The sequence below is a fragment of the Cricetulus griseus genome, chromosome X (genome assembly GCF_003668045.3).
Source record: "Cricetulus griseus strain 17A/GY chromosome X, alternate assembly CriGri-PICRH-1.0, whole genome shotgun sequence".
In the NCBI taxonomy this organism is placed as follows: domain Eukaryota; kingdom Metazoa; phylum Chordata; class Mammalia; order Rodentia; family Cricetidae; genus Cricetulus; species Cricetulus griseus.
Window position 1 is genome coordinate 118,621,046 of NC_048604.1, and position 20,178 is coordinate 118,641,223.

General features: G+C 40.9%; 1 long non-coding RNA gene across 1 annotated transcript; it reads left to right on the plus strand.

Annotated features, from left to right (window-relative positions):
• The first annotated feature begins 16,508 nt into the window (after positions 1–16,508).
• On the plus strand, positions 16,509–19,050 carry LOC103159892. Its single transcript, XR_004771411.1, has 3 exons — positions 16,509–16,876; positions 17,711–17,888; positions 18,986–19,050. It is a non-coding gene; the product is annotated as an uncharacterized LOC103159892 (long non-coding RNA).
• The last annotated feature ends 1,128 nt before the right edge of the window (positions 19,051–20,178 follow it).

Genomic DNA, 20,178 nt, shown 5'->3' on the forward strand with positions numbered 1-20,178 from the left:
CCACCAATGCACAAAATAAATAAATTGGGGTATTTTGGGGGGAGGTGCAGTTGAGACAGAGTTTCTCTGTGGCTTTCAAGGCTGCCCTGAAACTAGCTCTTGTAGACCAGGCTGGTCTTGAACAGTGCTGAGATTAAAGGCATGTGCCACTATTGCCTGGCAATAAATCAGTTTTTAAAAAAGAAAACATTGAGCACTAAAGACTGGAAATGATCTGAATGTCCTTTAGTGGGGACACAATTACCTAAGTTATGATCTAGTCATTAAGTAATCATAACTGCAAGGTGGGGTGAGAAACACCTATATAGCAGCATGGAAATACATCCGACATAAATTATTAACAAGAAAAAGCAGTATTGTATATACTGACATTTATTTACCTTGTTTGTTTGTTTTGAGACAGGGTTGCATGTAGCCCAGGCTAGCATTGAATTCACTTTGTAGCCAAGAATGACCGTGGGCCTTTTTCTTTTACCTGTGTGTGTGCTTGCATGTGTTCATGTGGGAGCCAGAGTCTGATAGTAACTCTTCATTTACTGAAGCATGAGTTTGCTGTGCTCAAGGCTTCAGCTGGCCCTGGAGTCTTGGGAGTTATCTTCTGCCCTCTTAATGAGAAACCCCAATGTTTGGTTCCCATGTTTCATCTCCTCCATGCTGACCATTTTATTTGTTTTGCCCCACCAGACTCCTTAGTACTGCCGCTATGCTGACTTCCATATGAAGTCATACCTCCTGGAATGAGGTCTGCCTAGAGCAAGAGTACAAGGTACAAAGGGCAGCTCAGCCCTTTTTAGTCTATCCCATTCCATTGTTTAAAACCAGACACAGGCCAGAAAAAGCCTACTGTTAAAAGCCTGTATCTCAGGGCTGGGGATGTAGCTTGGCAGGACAATGCTTGCTTCCCATGCACAGGAGCCAAGATTTGATCCCCAGCACATAAAAGAAAAACAAAAGTAATGGGCATCTCTTCTTTTTTCTTTCATGTGCATTGATGTTTTTGCCTGCATGTATGTCTGTGTGAGGGTGTCAGATTCTGGGAATCAAACCTGGGTCCTCTGGAAGAATAGTCAGTGCTCCCAACAGCTGAGCCTTCTCTCTAGCCCTATGGGTATCTTTTATTGGAGGGCCAGCCTCCAACAAAAGTCTGCTTGAAATTTTGTTCAAATATTTATAATCTGTTCATTGTTACACATGGGCTTCATAGACATTTAAGAGAGGCTTAACATTTTTATGTTTTGGAAGCAGTTTCATGGAGCTCAGGCTAGGCTCCCATTATAGAGCCAAGGATGTCCTGGAATTCTTGAATCTTCTTCCTCAAATTTGTCTAAGAAATGCACTACCATGAGTGGCTTAAGATAGCAACTTTTCATCACACAGTGGTAGTGCATGTCTTTAGTCCCAACACTTGGGAGGCAGAGGCAGGCGGATCTTTGTAAGTTGGAAACCAGTCTGATCTATAGGGTGAGTTCCAGGACAGCCAAGACTACAGAAAAATCCTGTCTCAGTAAATAAATAAATAAAGATTTCAACTTTTCCCCATAGACATGGCAGGGAAAATGGAAAATGCACCTATGAACTATCAACCATATGGTTGTTTAAACAAGGCCAGAATAATGACAATGCCAGTTAACAAGTCAATGTGAAGAGGAAAAATTGCACATGGTCCCACCCTTAGATGAAGAGCTTCAGATAGTTAATGGCTACTGAGAAAGGGAAAATCATTTTTTTCCAGAAATAAGCTCCCACATAGGTTGTCAAGTTATGGGTTGTTGCAATGGTCTTTCAGAACCTAATAAAGTGATTCCTTTAATTTACATACTAAGAATCATTATGTTTTTAAGGCAGATGTTAAAAGCCGTTGCCTACCGGCTCTTGCTTACTTGGGGGTCCTGAAACAAATTAAGACTGATAATGGCCCTGCCTTTAATCCCAGCACTAGGGAGACAGAGGCAGGTGGATCTCTGAGTTGGAGGCCAGCCTCGTCTACAGAGTGAGTTCCAGGATAGTCAGGGCTACACAGAGAAACCCTATCTCAAAAAACAGAAAGAAAGAAAGAAAGAAAGAAAGAAAGAAAGAAAGAAAGAAAGAAAGAAAGGAAAGAAATTCCCCCACAGGCATATGCAGCTGCTTGGGTTTTAGTTAATTCCAGATGTAGTCAAGTTGGCCACCAAGAATAGCCATCACAGTTGCCATAGACTGGCAACTATGAAGAGCAGTAATCACAGAGAAAGAATGGCTCACAGGCACAAGGGTGTCATTGGTGAGGAGGAAGAACCTTTAGTATTCTTTATCATGATGGGCAGGATAACTGTGACAGCAATCAGTTGTGTATTTCAAAGTATTTTGCTAAGAGAGATTTTGATTGTTCCCAACACAAAGAGGAAGCCAATAACCCTGATCTGATCATTATACACTGACAGTGTATTGGTGAAACTTGCAGTAAAAAACATGCAGTTTTTATATAGTTGTGAAGAATTAAAAACATATGGTCACCAGGCAGTGGTGGCGCACACCTTTAGTCCCAGCACTCGGGAGGCAGAGGCAGGCAGATCTCTGTGAGTTCAAGACCAGCCTAGTCTACAAGAGCTAGTTCCAGGACAGCCTCCAAAGCCACAGAGAAATCCTGTCTCAAAAAACAAAACAAAACAAAAAACCCATAAGGTCAGGGGTGTGGCTGGGCGGTGGAACACTTTGCTTAGTGAGTGCAGCAAGGCCCTGAGTTTGATTACAAGCACCTCAAGGATGGTATGTAAGTTAGTCATCAATCTCATTATCAGGGGAGGGCATTTAAGGAAGCCTCTCCTCTGTTGCTTAGATCATTAGTTGGTGTCATCCTTGTAGATCTCTGGACATTTCCCTAGTGACTGATTTCTCTTTAAACCTATAATGTCTCTATTATGGTATCTCTTATCTTGCTCTCCTCTATTCTTCCCCCAACCCTCCTTCCTGCCCCCTCATGTCCTCCTCACCCCTCTTCTCACCTTCTCATTCTCCTACCTCCCTCTTCCCTCTCCCCATGCTCCCAATTTGTTCAGGAGATCTTGATCTTGTCCCTTTCCCCTTCTCCCGGGGACCATGTATGTCTCTCTCTCTCTCTCTCTCTCTCTTTCGAGACAGGGTTTCCTGTGGCTTTGGAACTAGCTCTTGTAGACCAGGCTGGTCTCGAACCATGTATGTCTCTTTTAGAGTCCTCCTTGTTGCCTAGCTTCTCTGGTGGTGTCGATTATAGGCTGGCAATCCTTTGCTCTATGTGTAAAATCCATATATGAGTGAGTGCATACCATGTTTGTCTTTTGGTGACTGGGTTACCTCACTCAGAATGGTTTCTTCTAGTTCCATCCATTTGCCTGCGAATTTCAAGATTCCATTGTTTTTTTTTCCACTGTAGTACTCCATTGTGTAAATGTACCACATTTTCTCTATCCATTCTTCAGTTGAGGGGCATCTAGGTTGCTTCCAGGTTCTGGCTATTACAAATAGTGCTGCTATGACCATGGTTGAACAGATGTCCTTGCTGTATGAATGTGCTTCTTTTGGGTATATGCCTAGGAGTGGAATTGCTGGATCTTGTGGTAGACTGATTCCCATTTTCTTGAGGAGTTGCCATACTGATTTCCAAAGTGGCTGTACAAGTTGGCACTCCCACCAGCAGTGGAGGAGTGTTCTTCTTTCTCCACATCCTCTCCAGCATAAACTGTCATTGGTATTTTTGATTTTAGCCATTCTGACTGGAGTAAGATGATATCTCAGAGTTGTTTTGATTTGCATTTCCCTGATGGCTAAGGATGTTGAACACTTTCTCATGTGTCTTTCAGCCATTTTAGATTCCTCTGTTGAGAATTCTCTATTTAGTTCTGTACCCCACTTTTTAATTGGATTATTAGGTATTTTGGAAACTAGCTTCTTGAGTTCTTTGTAAATTTTGGAGATCAGCCCTCTGTCGGATATAGGGTTGGTGAATATCTTTTTCCAATCTGTGGGCTGCAGTTTTTTCTTGTTGACTGTGTTCTTTGCCTTACAGAAGCTTCTCAGTTTCAGGAGGTCCCATTTATTAATTGCAGATCTCAGTGTCTGTGCTACAGGTGTAATGTTCAGGAAGCAGTCTCCTGTACCAATTCGTTCAAGGGTACTTCCCACTTTCTCTTCTAAGAGGTTCATTGTGGCTGGATTTATGTTGAGGTCTTTGATCCATTTGGACTTAAGTTTTGTGCATGGTGATAGACATGGATCTATCTGCAGTCTTCTACATGCCAGTATCCAGTTATGCTAGCACCATTTGTTGAAGATGCTTTCTTTATTCCATTGTATATCTTTAGCTTTTTTGTCAAAAATCAGCTGTTTGTAGGTATGTGGGTTAGTATCAGGGTTTTCAATTCAATTCCATTGGTCTACCTGTCTATTTTTGTGCCAATACCAAGCTGTTTTCAGGACTATAGCTCTATAATAGAGCTTGAAGTCAGGGATGGTGATGCCTCCGGAAGTTCCTTTATTGTACAAGGTTGTTTTGGCCATCCTGGGTCTTTTATTTCTCCATATAAAGTTGAGAATTGTTCTTTCAAGGTCTGTGAAGAATTGTGCTGGTATTTTGATGGGGATTGAATTGAATCTGTAGATTGCTTTTGACAAGATTGCCATTTTTACTATGTTGATCCTACCTATCCAAGAGCATGGGAGATCTTTCCATTTTCTGATATCTTCTTTAATTTCTTTCTTTCTTTTTTGGGGGGTGGGGGTTTCGAGACAGGGTTTGCCTGTGTATCTTTGGACCCTATCCTGGCACTCAATCTGGAGACCAGGCTGGCCTCGAACTCACAGAGATTCACCTGCCTCTGCCTCCCAAGTGCATGCGCCACCAACACCCAGCTAATTTCTTTCTTTAAAGACTCCAAGTTCTTGCTATACAGGTCTTTCACTTGTTTGGTTAGTGTTACCCCAAGATAGTTTATGTTGTTTGTGGTTATTGTAAAGGGTGATGTTTCTCTGATTTCTTTCTCAGCCCTCTTATCATCTGTATATAGTAGGGCTACTGATTTTTTTTTTTTTAGTTCCTAGAGCATTCATCCAGCAGCTGATGGAAGTAGAAGCAGATACCCACAGCTAAAAACTGAACTGAACTAGAATCCAGTTGCAGAGAAGGAGGAGTGATGACCAAAGGGGTCAAGACCATGCTGGTGAAACCCACAGAAACAGCTGAACTGAACAAGTGGGAGCTCTTAGCCCCCAGACTGATTAGTGGGAAACCAGCATGGAACTGATCCAGACCCCATAAATTTGAGTGTCAGTGAGGAGGCCTCAGAAATATATGGGGCCTCTTGTAGTAGATCAGTACTTATCCCTAGCGTAGGAATGGACTTTGAGATCCCATTTCATATAAAGGGATACTCCCTCAGCCTAGACACAAGGAGGAGGGCCTAGGCCCTATCTCAAAGGATACGACAGACTCTGAAGGATTCCCCCATGGAAGGCCTCACTCTCCCTGGGGAGCAGAAATGGTATTGGGTAGGTAGGGTGGGGGACGGGGGAGAAGGGGAGGGAGAAGGACCAGGAATTGATGTTAAAACCATCTTGTTTCTAATTTAAATTAAAAAAATTTTAAAAGCACCTCAAAAGAATTAATTAAAATTAAAACTTACATACATATATATGTTTTTAAAGTGAATATTCAAGCCAGTCAGTGGTGGCACATGCCTTTAATCCCAGCACTCAGGAGGCAGAGGCAGGCAGATCTCTGTGAGTTTAAGGCCAGCCTGGTCTACAGAGTAAAGTTCCAGGATAGTCAGGGCTACAGAGAAACCCTGTCGAGAGAGAGAGAGAGAGAGAGAGAGATTAGCAGGTTCATGAAAGGCATGACTTGACTGAGACCAGTGGTTCTCAAGTTTGCTTCAAAACAAGGTGGAGAGTAACAGAGGAAGACACATGTGTATACACCCATATATCACACACAATCAAACTTAAGTGTGGATCAGAAGACAGGACTTGTGAAACCCCAGCATGTGTGACCTGGCCCCAGAAGTTCTAATTTTGGTAGTTGAAACCAAGAATATACACTTTTAAAAAAATCTCTAGGCCCCAATGCTAGATCCAGTCACAGAGGTTAAGGTGAGTTAGGCAGATTATGCAGTTTCCCAAAGTCACATAGTTCATGAGTGTCGGGAACATAGTTTTGAACCCAGAACTTTGACTCTAGACCCACCACAATACCATTATACTGTTTTTGATAAAAGCATATAATCAAATTATAAACTTGAAATCTATCATTATATTAGAATAATTATTGTGAGTGAGCATGATTAAATATTTTAGTAACATCTATTTTTTCCCAGAAGCCTGAGTCTTCTTGAAGGTCTAATGTTATGACCCATTAAATGATTCCTTTAAATAGTTACAATTATTCTCCACCTCTCTATATAATAAATTTATTTACCATCTGAGTGATAGTCAAAGATGGTAATTGTCAAAACTACAAACAACTCGCTAAGGAAAAGCTTCTATTCCACACAGTAAAATGTCAAATAATTTTAAACTTTATAGCTGAATTTTTAATAGCTTAATGCAAAACCCTCATTTCATTGGCAATGAATCTTAAAATGTTCCATGGTACCTTGCAACCCTTTTCACAGTGAAGTCTTTATGCATTTGCAAAACTGGAAGTGAGAAATGCAGATAAGGTAGCAACAGTCTTCACTCATACGGCTATGCATCTTGCCAGCAACATATCCCAACAATTACATGATTAAGCATAGTGAAATATAATTTCATCCTTGAGAAATGTGTCAAAAGTTATGGCATTATCAAACAGGTAAAGCAAACGTTTCTAGAGTATCATTAAATTATACCAATAGGTAAAGGAGTCATTCATGCATACAAGACGGAAAAATAATCTTTTATGTTTTAACTCTATCCTTTATCTATTAGTATATGTTTTATAAAGTGCAATCCCAGATGACTTCCTCATACTTGCAGCCAAGGATTGGCCAATCATTAATTTGCCTCTGGCACAATGCTTTATCTTTACTCCATCAACAAAGGCTTCAGAGTCATTTAGACTAACAGGCAAGTTTAGAAAGGCTCTGGAAACCACACTAATGAGTTGTAGGTAAGCTCTCTCCACACACAGCTCTGTTCAATGACAACAAGCTGGGCGGCTGGTACATGTATAACAAGTGTGATCTTTGGTGAAATGGATATTATGAATAATTCTAGTTTTATCCATAATGTGACCAAATGTGATACATCATGTGTTTGTGTTTTGTTTTCCTTGTACTATGGAACTTTGTCTACTAGTACTTAGAACATGAGAGACCAAAATGGCACTCTAAAAGAAACAACACGTTATTATTACTGGATATGCCATTAAATAGATAGTATAGAACATTGACAGAATGTCACCCTCACTGTAGTTCAGGTCAATAACCTATGAAAGAAAATCTGTAGGTTAATATAATAAGATAAAAGATTCTAGGAGTTCCAGAAATTTCCCTTGGCCTTCACATCCACAGGGCACAACTCATCAAGCAAAGAACAGCCATTATAAATATTCTCAATGAAGTAAAAAAGAGGAAATATAGTAAAAGGATATGAACACATTCAAAAAACAATAGTTGCTATGCAAAAATAACCAAATGGAAATTCTAAGTAGGAAAACTATAATACCTGAATTTGCAGTGTCTCTGGATGAGATTGAGAGCAAATACCTGGCTCCTAATCTGCTACTAATATCATTTGGTTGTTTTTGCAATAGCAACCATTTCTGTTTTTGAGACAAGGTCTCTCATTACACCTGGAGTTCATCAATTTGCCTACAATGGCTAGCCAACAAACTCCAGAGATGGCCTGGTCTCTACCTTCCCAGTACTGCGGTTATGGGAAGGTAGAGACCACCATGCCTAGCTTTTACATGGATGCTGGGGGTCAATATCGGGTTCTCATACTTGCATGCCCAGCATGTTATTGATAGAGCCACCTCCCCAGCCCACAGCACCAGCAATCTTAAATAGAAAGTATCTAAAATAAAGCAGAATGAGGGAAAAGGCTATAAAACAATTTGCAGATCCTCTGTGATGGTATCAAGTTTTGTGCATGTGCAATTAGAATTCCAAGAAAGGAGAAAAGCTGGGCACACAAAACTATTTAAAGAAAGCTGGGCAGTGGTGGCACACGCCTTTAATCCCAGCACTTGGGAGGCAGAGGCAGGTGGATCTCCGGGAGTTCGAGGGCAGCCTGGTCTACTGATATACAAAGCGAGTTCCAGGACAGCTGGGGCTGTTCAACAGAGAACCCCTATCTTGAAAAAGTCAAAGAAGGAAAGAAGGAAGGAAGGAAGGAAGGAAGGAAGGAAGGAAGGAAGGAAGGAAGGAAGGAAGGACCCAAAGTACTCTGTAATGGTCAGAAAATGATCTATGGCATCTACTTCAAGTTTTTCGTTTGATTTTTATTTGTTTTTGGTTTTTCAAGACAGGGTTTCTCTGTGTAGCCCTAGGTGTCCTGGAGTTAGTTCTATAGACCAGGCTGACCACAAATTCATAGAGATCCGCCTGCCTCTGCCTCCCAAGTGCTGGGATTAAAGGTGTACACCACCACGGCCTGGTGCTACTTTTGAATGAGTGAGTTTATTAAGTATGTAGTAAGCCAAAGTAAAAAGAATAAAATTCTAGTGATAGATGCATTGATAGATACAGAATAATGCCAACCCAGGTACTCAAAACATTCACCAGTCAGCTAGAGTTCCAGATCGAAAGATTCCTGGGCAGAAGAGAGTGTCCGCCTGGGGTGAGGCTTTCAAGTGAGAACTAAAAGCAACATAGAGATAACATCATCCAATTGGGTGCTCACAACATACAGCATGAATCAACTGGGGAAGTTGAGACAGTGGGCTGGAGTTCCCAATTGAGCTTTCTCTCCATGGATGGGCTTCCCACCACTGAGCTTCTGGCTTCTCTTGCCCACTGCAGGCAATTTTATACCATAAAGAACAGGAACTTGTGTAGGAAATGTTTTACCTTCTAGCTGTTCTAAAGGGCATGTTGTTTTTTACTCCTTGGGCTGTTTTGCTATTCTCTTCCTTCCCCGTCACACACACAGTTAGGGAGGACAACCTGTGCTCAGACAATCAGCTTTGAGGACACTGAGATAAACAGGCTTGGATCTGAAATGGGGGATGGGGGCTGCTTCTAGAGCCAGCTTCTCAGTCAGCACATGACAATTTACCAATATAATGTACATTACACAAACTTTCCAAATTTGATTTTTAAAATCCCATAAAGCCACCCATCTGAATTGCACAATGAATAACAACATAAAACACAAAGAAAACCACATCTAGACACATCCAGGGCCAGTTGCTGAAAACCACCAATAAAAAAAAATCTGAAAAGGTACATGGAGAGAAAGGTACATTATGGACAGGTGACCAAACTAGGAGTCACTGTAGACTTCTCTAACTGTGAAAGGCATTAAAAGAAGCTCGTTAATGAGCTGAAGAGAGCAAAATGTTTCTCTCCTCAGAAAACATAGCCTTCAAATACACAGGAGTGTTGGGCTGGGGAGAAGGCTCCAAGGGTAAAGTGCTTGCTGTGCAAACATAAAGGTCTAAGTTCAGATCCTCAGCACCCAAATGAAAACAGTCAAAGCTGGACCTAACCAGTTTGCAACCTGAGGGATGAGCGGTGAAGACAGACCAAGCCAGAGGGCTCACTGGACATCCAGTTTAGCCTGAACAGCGAGACCCTGCCTCAAAAAAGAAGGATGTATCGGCCTTTAGTTTCAGCTGAGGCAGGAGGAGTTTTGGGTCAGCCTGACTTACATAGTGAGTTCTAGGCCAGCCAAGGCTACATAGTGAGAGACTGTCTTTCAATCAATCAACTGAATTGAATGAACAAGGTAGAGAAGTGATTGATGAAGGCATTCTCATATCAACCTCTGGCCTCTACACTTGCCCAATGGTACGCACACCAGTACTCATACATACCACAAATAAACACACACATATCCAATTGTGGGGCTATAACTAAAGCAAACAGGGGAAAACCCATGAGGCCTCAAGCCTATACAAAGAACTACAGGCAACTAGGGAATGCTGAGAGGGAGAATTAGTCTTCCCCAGGAAAGAGCACAGCAATTGGTTATCCCATACCAAATGGTCAGCCTTCAAAACATATGTACAAGTAGCATTATATAGACTGGGGAAGTTATATTTATATATTTAGGAATACACATACACGTAACAACAATTAAACAAAAGGAGGCCATAAATATATAAATATGAAAGAGCAGGGGTGGCAGAGTACATGGGAGTGATTGGAGGGAGAAAAGGGAAGAGAAATATATATATATATATATATATATATATTATTATATATATAAAGACATATTAAATCTGGAGTTTAGAAGTCAAGAAAAGTCGCCAAGCAGTGGTGGCACATGCCTTTAATCCCGTCACTCGGGAGGCAGAGTGAGGCAGGCAGATCTCTGTGAGTTCGAGACCAGCCTGGTCTACAAGAGCAAGTTCCAGGACAGCCTCCAGAGCAATACAGAGAAACCCTGTCTCGAAAAACAAGAAGAAAAAAAAGAAGAAGAAGAAGAAGAAGAAGAAGAAGAAGAAGAAGAAGAAGAAGAAGAAGAAGAAGAAGAAGAAGAAGAAGAAGCCAAGAAAAAGTAAGTATGGCAGCTGAAAGCAATAAAATAGAAAATGGGGCTGATAAGATGGGGAAAAGTGCTTTTGGCCTAAGTCTGAAAAGTGATAACCCTCTAGGTATACTGATCGAGGAGAAAATTGAAGAAGATAGAAACAATAAATATCAGGAATAAAGGACATCATATAGATTTTATAGAGACTATATTGTATTGGTGTATGTGCTTTGTTATGTGTGTGTACCAATGCATGAGAAAAAAATTATAACTACAGTCATAATAAAAGGCTGGATAGCTGCATGGCTGTGGTGCATGCCTTTAGTCCCAAAACCGGGGAGGCAAAGGCACGCAGATCTCTGTGAATTCGAGGCCAGCCTGGTCTAGAGTGAGTTCCAGGACACTCGGGACTGTTACACAGAGAAACCCTGTCTCAAAAAACCAACGAAAGAAGGAAAGAAGGAAAGAAAGGTTGGGTAATTGTAGATCTGATTTTAAATTGAACAGACAGACACACCTGCACTATGCAGCAAACAACCTGGTAAAGCTTTTAAAGATTTTCCTGATTCAGGTTACTAGCTCTTAGAGAATGCATCTTCCACAAAATTCCAGCACATAATATCAAAAATATGCAAAGCTCTAGAGGGCTGCCACCATGAGTCATCACGACACAGCCTGGAAAGATCTGGCAAAGACCGCCTTTTATTTTTATATAAAAGGATATGTTTATTTCAGAAATGCAGGACTGGTGAACAATTTGAAAATAAGGCTATTCACATTAATAAAATAAAGGCCTTAAATGATGACTTTTATAAGATTCATTAAAAGCATCTGATACATCCATTCATGATTAGAAAAACCGTTCTTTGAAAACTCCAAAAGAGAGATGGGCTTCCTTCAGATGACACCACAAGTATCATGCATTGTGGGGGAAAAAAAACCCAGAAGCTTTGAAAACAAAATCAGACAAGCTCATGGAATGTAGTTCCTAGCCAGCAGACAGGGCAAGAATGTATTAGTGACAATACTCTGCCTAGCAAGGAAATAATGATGGCCTGTATGGAAACTCTTGGATGCAAAAGATTGGCAAGGGCCAGGGGATAATAACAATATTCAAAATCAGTTATGTTTTATACTTTATCAAAAATAATCGAGAAATGAAATTCCGAGAGAAACCATTTTCTTTTTTCTTTTTTTGGTTTTTCATGACAGGGTTTCTCTGTGTAGCTTTGGAGCCTATCCTAGCACTCGCTCTGGAGACCGGGCTGGCCTCGAACTCAGAGATCCGCCTGCCTCTACCTCCCGAGTGCTGGGATTAAAGGCATGCACCACCAACGCCCGGTGAGAGAAACCATTTTCAATGACAACAACAAAAACACTAAATACTTAAAATGAAGTCTACTATAAGGGTGTAAAACCTCTACAGGAAAAGTTATAAAATGTTAATATTCCCAAAACAAATGTTAAGAAAGATGGACTGGAAAACTTTGTATTGGGAAAATAACAATTTTCCATGAATCTGCTCTATTTGGTCATTTCTATATTGTGTCTATAGAGAGAGATTAGCTATATTATTCTTTTGAATTGATTTACTTTTGTTTTGAGACAGTCTCTCCCTTTTTATATAACCATTGCTGGTCTGAAACTTTCTATATAGATTAGGCTGGTCTCTAATTTGTAGTAATCCTTCTGCCTACTGAGCGCTAGGTTTACAGGTGTGAGCCACCGCACCCAGTTGGATTCTTTTTTCTTTTACTGAAAGAGATCTCAATATTTGCAGATAACGGTAACACTATCAGAAGTTTTGAGGTGCTTTTATGTCCACCTGATAAAAATCGCATTTGGAATAATGAATGCTTGTCTTGTATTAATAGTCTGTCTGGCCACCTTTTCTTTTTCTTGTTTTTTAAAGACTGTTTTGGATTTGTTTATTTTGGCATGAATGAGGAAGATAGAGGACAACTTGTGAGAATCAGTTATTTCCTTCCACCACGTGGGTTTTGGGGATCCAACTCAGGTTTTCAGGCTCAGCAGCAAGTTCCATCTTAATTTTCCCTTTTTCAAAAGTATAAAAATTAGAAATAACTTTATGAAAATTCTTTAGAGGTGTTCTTCTGGGAGATCAAGGATTGGAGAAGCCAGAAACATAGGCTCAATAGGTCATAGAAGGTGGTCTACTACTAGATTTGGAGCTCACCTCTTAGTAGGAACTATCAGATACCCTGTCTTCAATAGCATGAACAGGTTGATTTCCTCCAGGGTTCAGTTCACATTTTCTTCTGAGTGGCTCCAAGAGTGAAGATGCCTGCTAAAATGGGTCTTTATATCTAGAAGCTAGAGTTTGCCAAGATTGCCTGATTTGGATCAGGGCAGAGCTCCAAATGTATTGAATTTGCCTCTAACCCTTGCCAAAGTTGTATCAGGCTCTTTTCAGAGCCATTTTCATTCCATTTTACCAGCACTGTAGGTCACACACACACATAGTGGTACTTTGGGCTTTTGTAATCAAAAAACAGCAGTGCCATGCTGCCCCGGCAGGGATCCCTTACGGTGCTGAAGTTAGATGAGCCCACGCCTTGGCAAGGAGCCCCTTATGGTGTGATGGAGGATTGGAGAAGAGCCCTTCCTTGAGTACTAGTGTAAACAGCCCTGCTGGGAACCAATTGGCCAATACACAGCTCTGTGGAAGAGGCTGGCAGGTTCTTTCTTTCCACATTTCTGATGTATACCAAAGACAAGATAGACTGTGCTCTAGTGGACAAAAGGGTTACCCTTGACCCTCTCCCTCACCTCCATCACCCTCTGGTTTGCTCCTTCACCTGCCTTCCTCATGTGTTACTTAAAGAAAATTTGCAATTCCATGTTGATTTAGCTATAGTGTTCTTTGGATATATTTTTTTTGTCCCTTTGTTTCAGATAGGGTTTTGTGTAGCCCAGGTTGGCATTGAATTCATGATGTATCCCAGGATGACCTTGAGTATCTTATTCCTGGCTCTACTTCCTGAGTGGGGGGTTACAGACATATACCACAATGCCTGGCATGTTTCTCTTGTTCTCATTCTTGCTCTATCTCTTTCTCTCAAGAAATGGGCGAGTCTCCTACACTCCCAAGTTCACATCATTCTCCTGATGCAGCTTCATGAACGGCTGGAACTACAAGTTCATGTCAATGTGCCCTGGGTATATTGTTGTATGGTGCTTTTAATGTCTAAGTATTGCATTATATATACACAAGTTAATCTACAGAAATGCCAATTTTAACAGTTTGAATCAAGTATAGAAATCTTAATTCTTTTTAGAACTCAACCTTCCTCCATTTATAATTGTGTTAAAGATTTTCTCTACATGTAAGAACTACAAAAGCCAGTGCTATAATTATTACTTTAACTGTCAAGCATGATTTTGAAAGGCCAAGAAGAGAAGAAAAAATGTCTACTGTATTCCCTTTTATTCCCTTTTATTCTGTCATTCTTCCTTCCTGATAAACTAAGACTTCTGTTGTCATTTATGTTTATTAAGATTATCATGAGACGTGTGGTAGTGGCACACGCCTTTGATTCCAGAACTTGGGAGGCAGAGACAGGCAGATCTCTGTGAGTTCAAGACCAGCCCTGATCTACAGAGTAAGTCCCAGGACAGCCTCCAAAGCTATAGAAAAACCCTGTCTCAACAAACAAACAAACAACAACAAAAAAGAGATTATCATGGTTAGTATTTGCTATTCTGGGAAATCAAACCCAGGGTCTTGTGCATGTGAGGCCAAGTTCTACCACTGAGCCCTACCTGGGTTTTTTGTTTGTTTGTTTGTTTGTTTGTTTTTTGTCAAAAAAGATTTCTTCAGACATTTATTAGGATCTGTATGTCAGCAAATTCTCTTCATTATTTTGGTTTTTGTTTTTGTCATAAGAGAATATATCTTGATTTCCCTTTCATTCCTGAAGAATATGTTTGCAAACTATATAATTCTACATAAAATACTGTTTTTGTTCTTGTTTTTATGCAGGGTCTCACTATGTAGCCCATGTTGGTTTCTTACTTGAGAGCTTCCTGCCTCAGACTGCCATGAGACTGACCATGCCTGACTAAATTTCTTTTCAGCACTTAAAGAACACGGCAGTCTTCTACTGTCTTTGCTTCCTGATATTTTTCCTCTATAGATACCATGTTTTCCTCTGGGTTAGACTATTTTGTCTTAAGTTTTAGAAGCGTGGCTCTGCTAAACCATGGATTTTTGTTGTTGTTTATCCTGGCTAATTTAATTTTTCTCAGGTGTGCCAGGCAGTGGTCCACACAGAGGCTGTCCAAACTCTGTGAGTTCAAGGCCTGCCTGATCTATACAGAGCAAGTTCCAGCCAAGGCTACAGAGAGAAACCCTGCCTCAAAAAAAATTCCCTCAGGTTCTCTTTGTTTTTCAGGACAGGGTTTCTCTGTGCAACAGCTTTGCCTGTCCTGGGACTTACTTTGAAGACCAGGCTGGCCTCAAACTCAGAGATCCACTTGCCTCTGCCTCCCAAGTGTGTAAAGACATGCACCACCACTGCCCTCAGGTTCTTGAATCTGTACATGTAAGCCTTTTGGCCAAATTTCAGAAAATTTTAGGCTTTAATTCTTTTACTACTATTTTGGTTCCATTTTCTTTCTCTCCTGAAACTCTCATGATCAAAAAATTGATTTTAAAAATATTGTATTCCATGTTCCTGGAGGTCTGTTCTTTTTTTCCCAGTCTATTTTCTCTCCTTGCTTAAACAGAGTAAATTATATTCTAACCTCCAATTCTCTCCCAGCCCTTTAGATTCAGCTATTAAGTCTAGTTATTTTTACCTGAATGCTATTGTAATTTTCAGTTCAAAAAATTGCATTTGAGTTTCCTTGAGATTTTCCTCCCCATTTGTTTCAAACAAGCATGCTTATTGTTTGCCAATGCATTTTTTTTAATGACAGCTGTTTTTAAATCCTGGTCAGTGAATTCTAACAATTCTGTCATCTTAATGAATTGTCAAGAGGAGAACTCCTCGATTCTTAGTTTGGAGAGCAATTTTTTTGGGGGGGGTGAAGACAGGGTTTCTCTGTGGCTTTGGAGGCTGTCCTGGAACTAGCTCTGAGAGTAAGTTTTTAATTGACGTTATTATTAGTCAAATATTATGCTTTAGCAAGTTCCCCCAGATGCTGCTCAAACTACCGGACTAAGGGCAGGGGAGGGTTAAGTTCCAGATTCTGCAATCAGCGTTTGCTGACGTGTGCGCACGCGTGCGCCTGCACCTGCGCCTGCGCTCCTGGAGTACGTGTGACTGCGGGGCGGGCCGGGGCGGGGCGAGCCGGGATGGGATGCTGGCTCCACACTAGGCCTCGGCCGCCAACCACCAGTAGTGGTGCTCTGAGGCGCCTCGGCTCTGCCTCCAGTTATGTGGTGCGAGCCGGGATCGCGTCAGCGCTGCGAGCCGGGTGAAAGTTCAGCCTCTGGGCTGGGTGACGTCAGCGAAGGGGGCGGGACGCCTCGCTAGTTCTCGGCCGAGGGGAAAGTCCGGGCTGTTTCAGTGGAAGCCAGGAATGGGAGGCTCCTTAGCCTCCCCTTGGGCCACAGCCTTGTGAATCCAGCCTTCCCCAGACCTCCCTGAGGCAAGGGGTGTTTGGGCCTTTCCTGCTAAGGGGTGGCCCCACACAGGCTTTGGGTTTTTTTCTCCCCCTGTAGTGTTTGGTTGATATAGAGCCATCATCGTGCAGTTTTCTGTCCAGATAGAAAGAGCAGACTTGTTTTGTTGTTGTTGTTTTGGGGGGTGGGATTTCTTTGGCTTTGTACTGTTTTTAATTTTTCTGGCTGTGCCTGCCTCTTCCGGGGTACTAGCCAGTCTGGAAACCCACAGCCAGGTCTAGTAGCCCTCTTTGCCACCTTATTTTATATTATATCTAAAACTAAGCATTCTGGGTGTTCTCGGTTCTGGGGACGGTACAGTCACTCCATTTTCCCAGAAGCACAGGGCCCTAACGCTGCTTTTTTTCATACGTCATCATAACAGAAAGGATGTGTACAGGCTTGCTAGGCCTTTTCTACTGTATGGAAAGCCATAAGTGAATAGGAAGGCATCTTAGAAAATCAGTTACTTATTTTTGTTTTGTTTTTTAAAACTTGAAAAGATACATCCCTGCCAACAATTTTCTGTTTCCCTTCTTTCAAGATGATGTAAGGAAAGAACCATGGCTTCAGAGAAAGGACAATAAAGACGGCTCTGGGAGTTTGTGTGTTTTTGCTAAGGTGTGATTAGGATAAGGATGTGCACATATTTAAAATATATGATTACTGAAAAAAATACAACATGATTACATACAACACACACATACCACTACAGGATTGCCACAATCAAAACTGAACAAATCTATCACCCTCAAAATTTCCTAGTGCTTCTATGAAACTCCTCTTCAGTCTTCCCTACGTAACCTTCACCTCAGGCAACCAGGGCTCAGGCTCTTGCTATGTAGCCCAAGCTGGCCTCCAACTCACCATCGTCAGGCTTCAGCCTCCAGGGTGTTGTGATTACAGGTTTGCCCTACCACACCTATCTCACTGGTCTACTTCCTCTCACAAAAACTAATTATGTATTGTTTAGAGTTTTGTATAACTGTACCAATTATTGACTGACTTCTTTCACATGTGATAACTCACTTGGAAGTCATCCATATTATTATATCTATTGATAGTTTTTCTCCGTGTGTGGCTGTATGACAATTTGGTTATCCTTTTATTTGCTGATGGATATTCCAGTTGTTCCCAATTTGGTGTTGTTTTAAATAAATTGGCTCTAAACATTCACATACAATGTGAATTTAGCCGGGTGTTGTTGGCGCACGCCTTTAATCCTAGGACTTGGGAGGTAGAGGCAGGTGGATCTCTGTGAGTTCGAAACCAGCCTGGTCTCCAGAGCAAGTGCTAGGATAGGCTCCAAAGCTACACAGAGAAACCCTGTCTCGAAAAACCAAAAAAAAAAATGTGAATTTATGTGTAGTTTATGCTTTCTTTGCATAGGAATAAAATGGCTGAATCACAACATAGGCACATGTTTAACATTTTTCTTTTTTCCTGTGTGTATAGGTCAGAGGTTAACATCGAGTGTTTCTCAATCGGTCTCCACCTTACATTGTAAGACATGATGTGTCACTGAACCTGGAGCTCACAGATTCGATTAGACTGGGTAGCCATCAAGCCACAGAGATCCTCCCATCTCTGCCTCCCCAGCAATGGTATTACAGGAATTTAACACCATGCTCAGGTTTGTTATTTTGCTTTGTTTTTTGATGAGGTCTCACTCTGTAGCACTGGATGTCCTGGAACTTGGTGTGTAGACCAGGACTATGCCTCCTGAGTGCTGACATTAAAAGCATATACCACTTACGGGCAGGTTTTTTACTTGGGTCCTTGGGAACAAACTTGGGTCCTCATGCTTACATAGCAAGCACTTTACCAACTGCTAAATACTTTACAGCATGATTATTTAATTTGACACTTGTACCAACAATGTAGGAGAGTTCACATTGTTTCTGTATCTTTCTTTGCCACACCCCACATAGTCCTTTGCATTTTTGCCATTATAAGTCACAGTGGTATCTTGTGCTTTTTACATTTCCCTAATGATTGTAATGATACCAAGCATTACAGTAGCCCAAAGGTAGATGCAATCTAAGTGCTTATAAATCCATAAATATCTAAAGAAAATGTGCTGTGACCATACAACACTTTTTCTTTTTTTAAGATACTGTATTTAACTTTATTTTATGTGCATTGGTGTAAGGATACCAGATCCCCTGAAACTGGAGTTACAGACAGTTGTGAGCTGCCATGTGGGTGCTGGGAATAGAACTCGGGTCCTCTGGAAGAGCAGCCACTGCTCTTAACTACTCAGCCATCTCTCCAGCCCCAACAACACTATTTCTGTTTTGTTTTGTTTTTTAAGGGAGTTCTGACACATGCTATAGCATAGATGAACCTTGAGGGCATTATGCCAAATGAAATAAGCCAGTGACAAAATGACAAATGTTATGATCACACTCAAGCGAGTTAACTAGTGTCGTCAAATTCTTAGAGACGAGGGGAGTGTAGGGAGGGAAGAATGGAGGAGAGTTGTTGTTTAATAGATGTAAAGTTTCAGTTTTGCAAAAGGAAAAGATGAGACTTGGAACAAAGCTCACTAAAATAACACTTGCTTAGCATGTCTGAAACCTGGGTTCAATGTCCAGCAGCTCATGCACATGAATACACACACACACACACACACACACACACACACACACACACACACACACACACACACACACAGAAGGAAGGAAAGGAAGTTACTTTTCAATAAAGATTAATTTATTTTTATTTTAGGTGTGTGTGCCTGAGTTGCAAGTGCCCACTGAGTCCAGAAGAAGGTGTTGGATCCCCTGGAACTGGAGTTACATGTGTTTGTGAGCCACCTGATATAGTTCTGAGAACTAGACTCAGGTCCTCTGCAAGAGCAGCAAGCGCTCTTAAATGCTAAGCCATTTCTCCAGCCCATTTTATGTGTTTTGGACCCTGAAATACATCATAATGACTTTTGTTTAGATATCCAACTATCTTTTTAAGATAGTTACACAAATAAAAGATATTTTGAAAATTCTTATGGGGCTCAGCTGTGGCTCAGTGGTAAAACACTTGACTAGCATACACAAAGCCATGGGTTTCATCCTCAGCATTGCAAAAATAAATAAATGATCTTATATTTAACATTTTTGTTAAACATTTCCGGCTTCATTCATTTCTATAGATCCAGACTTCCATCTGGTATAAATTTCCTTCTGCCTGAAGGAAACATGAACACTTCTTGAACTGTAAATACTCTGGTGATGAATTCTTCCAGCAATTTCAGATGTGGAAGAATGTGTTCATCTTGCCTGACATTATGAAACATTTTCCCATATATAAAATTCTAATTTTCTTTATGATTCTTGTGTTTGGAACTTGTTGAGTTCCTATGATATATTTATAATTTGCATCATATTTAATTGCTTTGGCATGATTTTGTCAATTTTTTTCTGTTCTCCTTCCCTTTCATGAGGGAAACTCAGTTTTACTTTGATACACTACCAGAAAACAATTACAAAGTAAAATATTTAAATAACATTTCAGGTCTAATATCATTAAAACCCTAAGTTATAGCAATTCAACCACTTGAAGTTGACATCTCATTGATGCTCAGAAATTTTTAAAAGATTCATTTATTTTTGTTTCATGTATATGAGTGTTTGCCTACATATATGTATATATACTACAAGAGTGCCTAGTACCTGAGGAGGCCATTGGAGTCCCTGAAACTGGAGCTGGGAAACAAACCCAAGACCTTTTCAAGAGCAGCCAGTGCTCTTAAACGCTGAGCCATCTCTCCATGCCCCACTCTTCATTTTTGTTTATTTGTTTTGTTTTTTGAGATAGGTTTCCTTCCTGGTTTTTGTGAAACTTGTTATATAGACCAGGCTGGCCTTGAACTCACAGAGATCCGTCTGCCTCTGCCTCTCAAGTGCTGGGATTAAAGGTGTGTG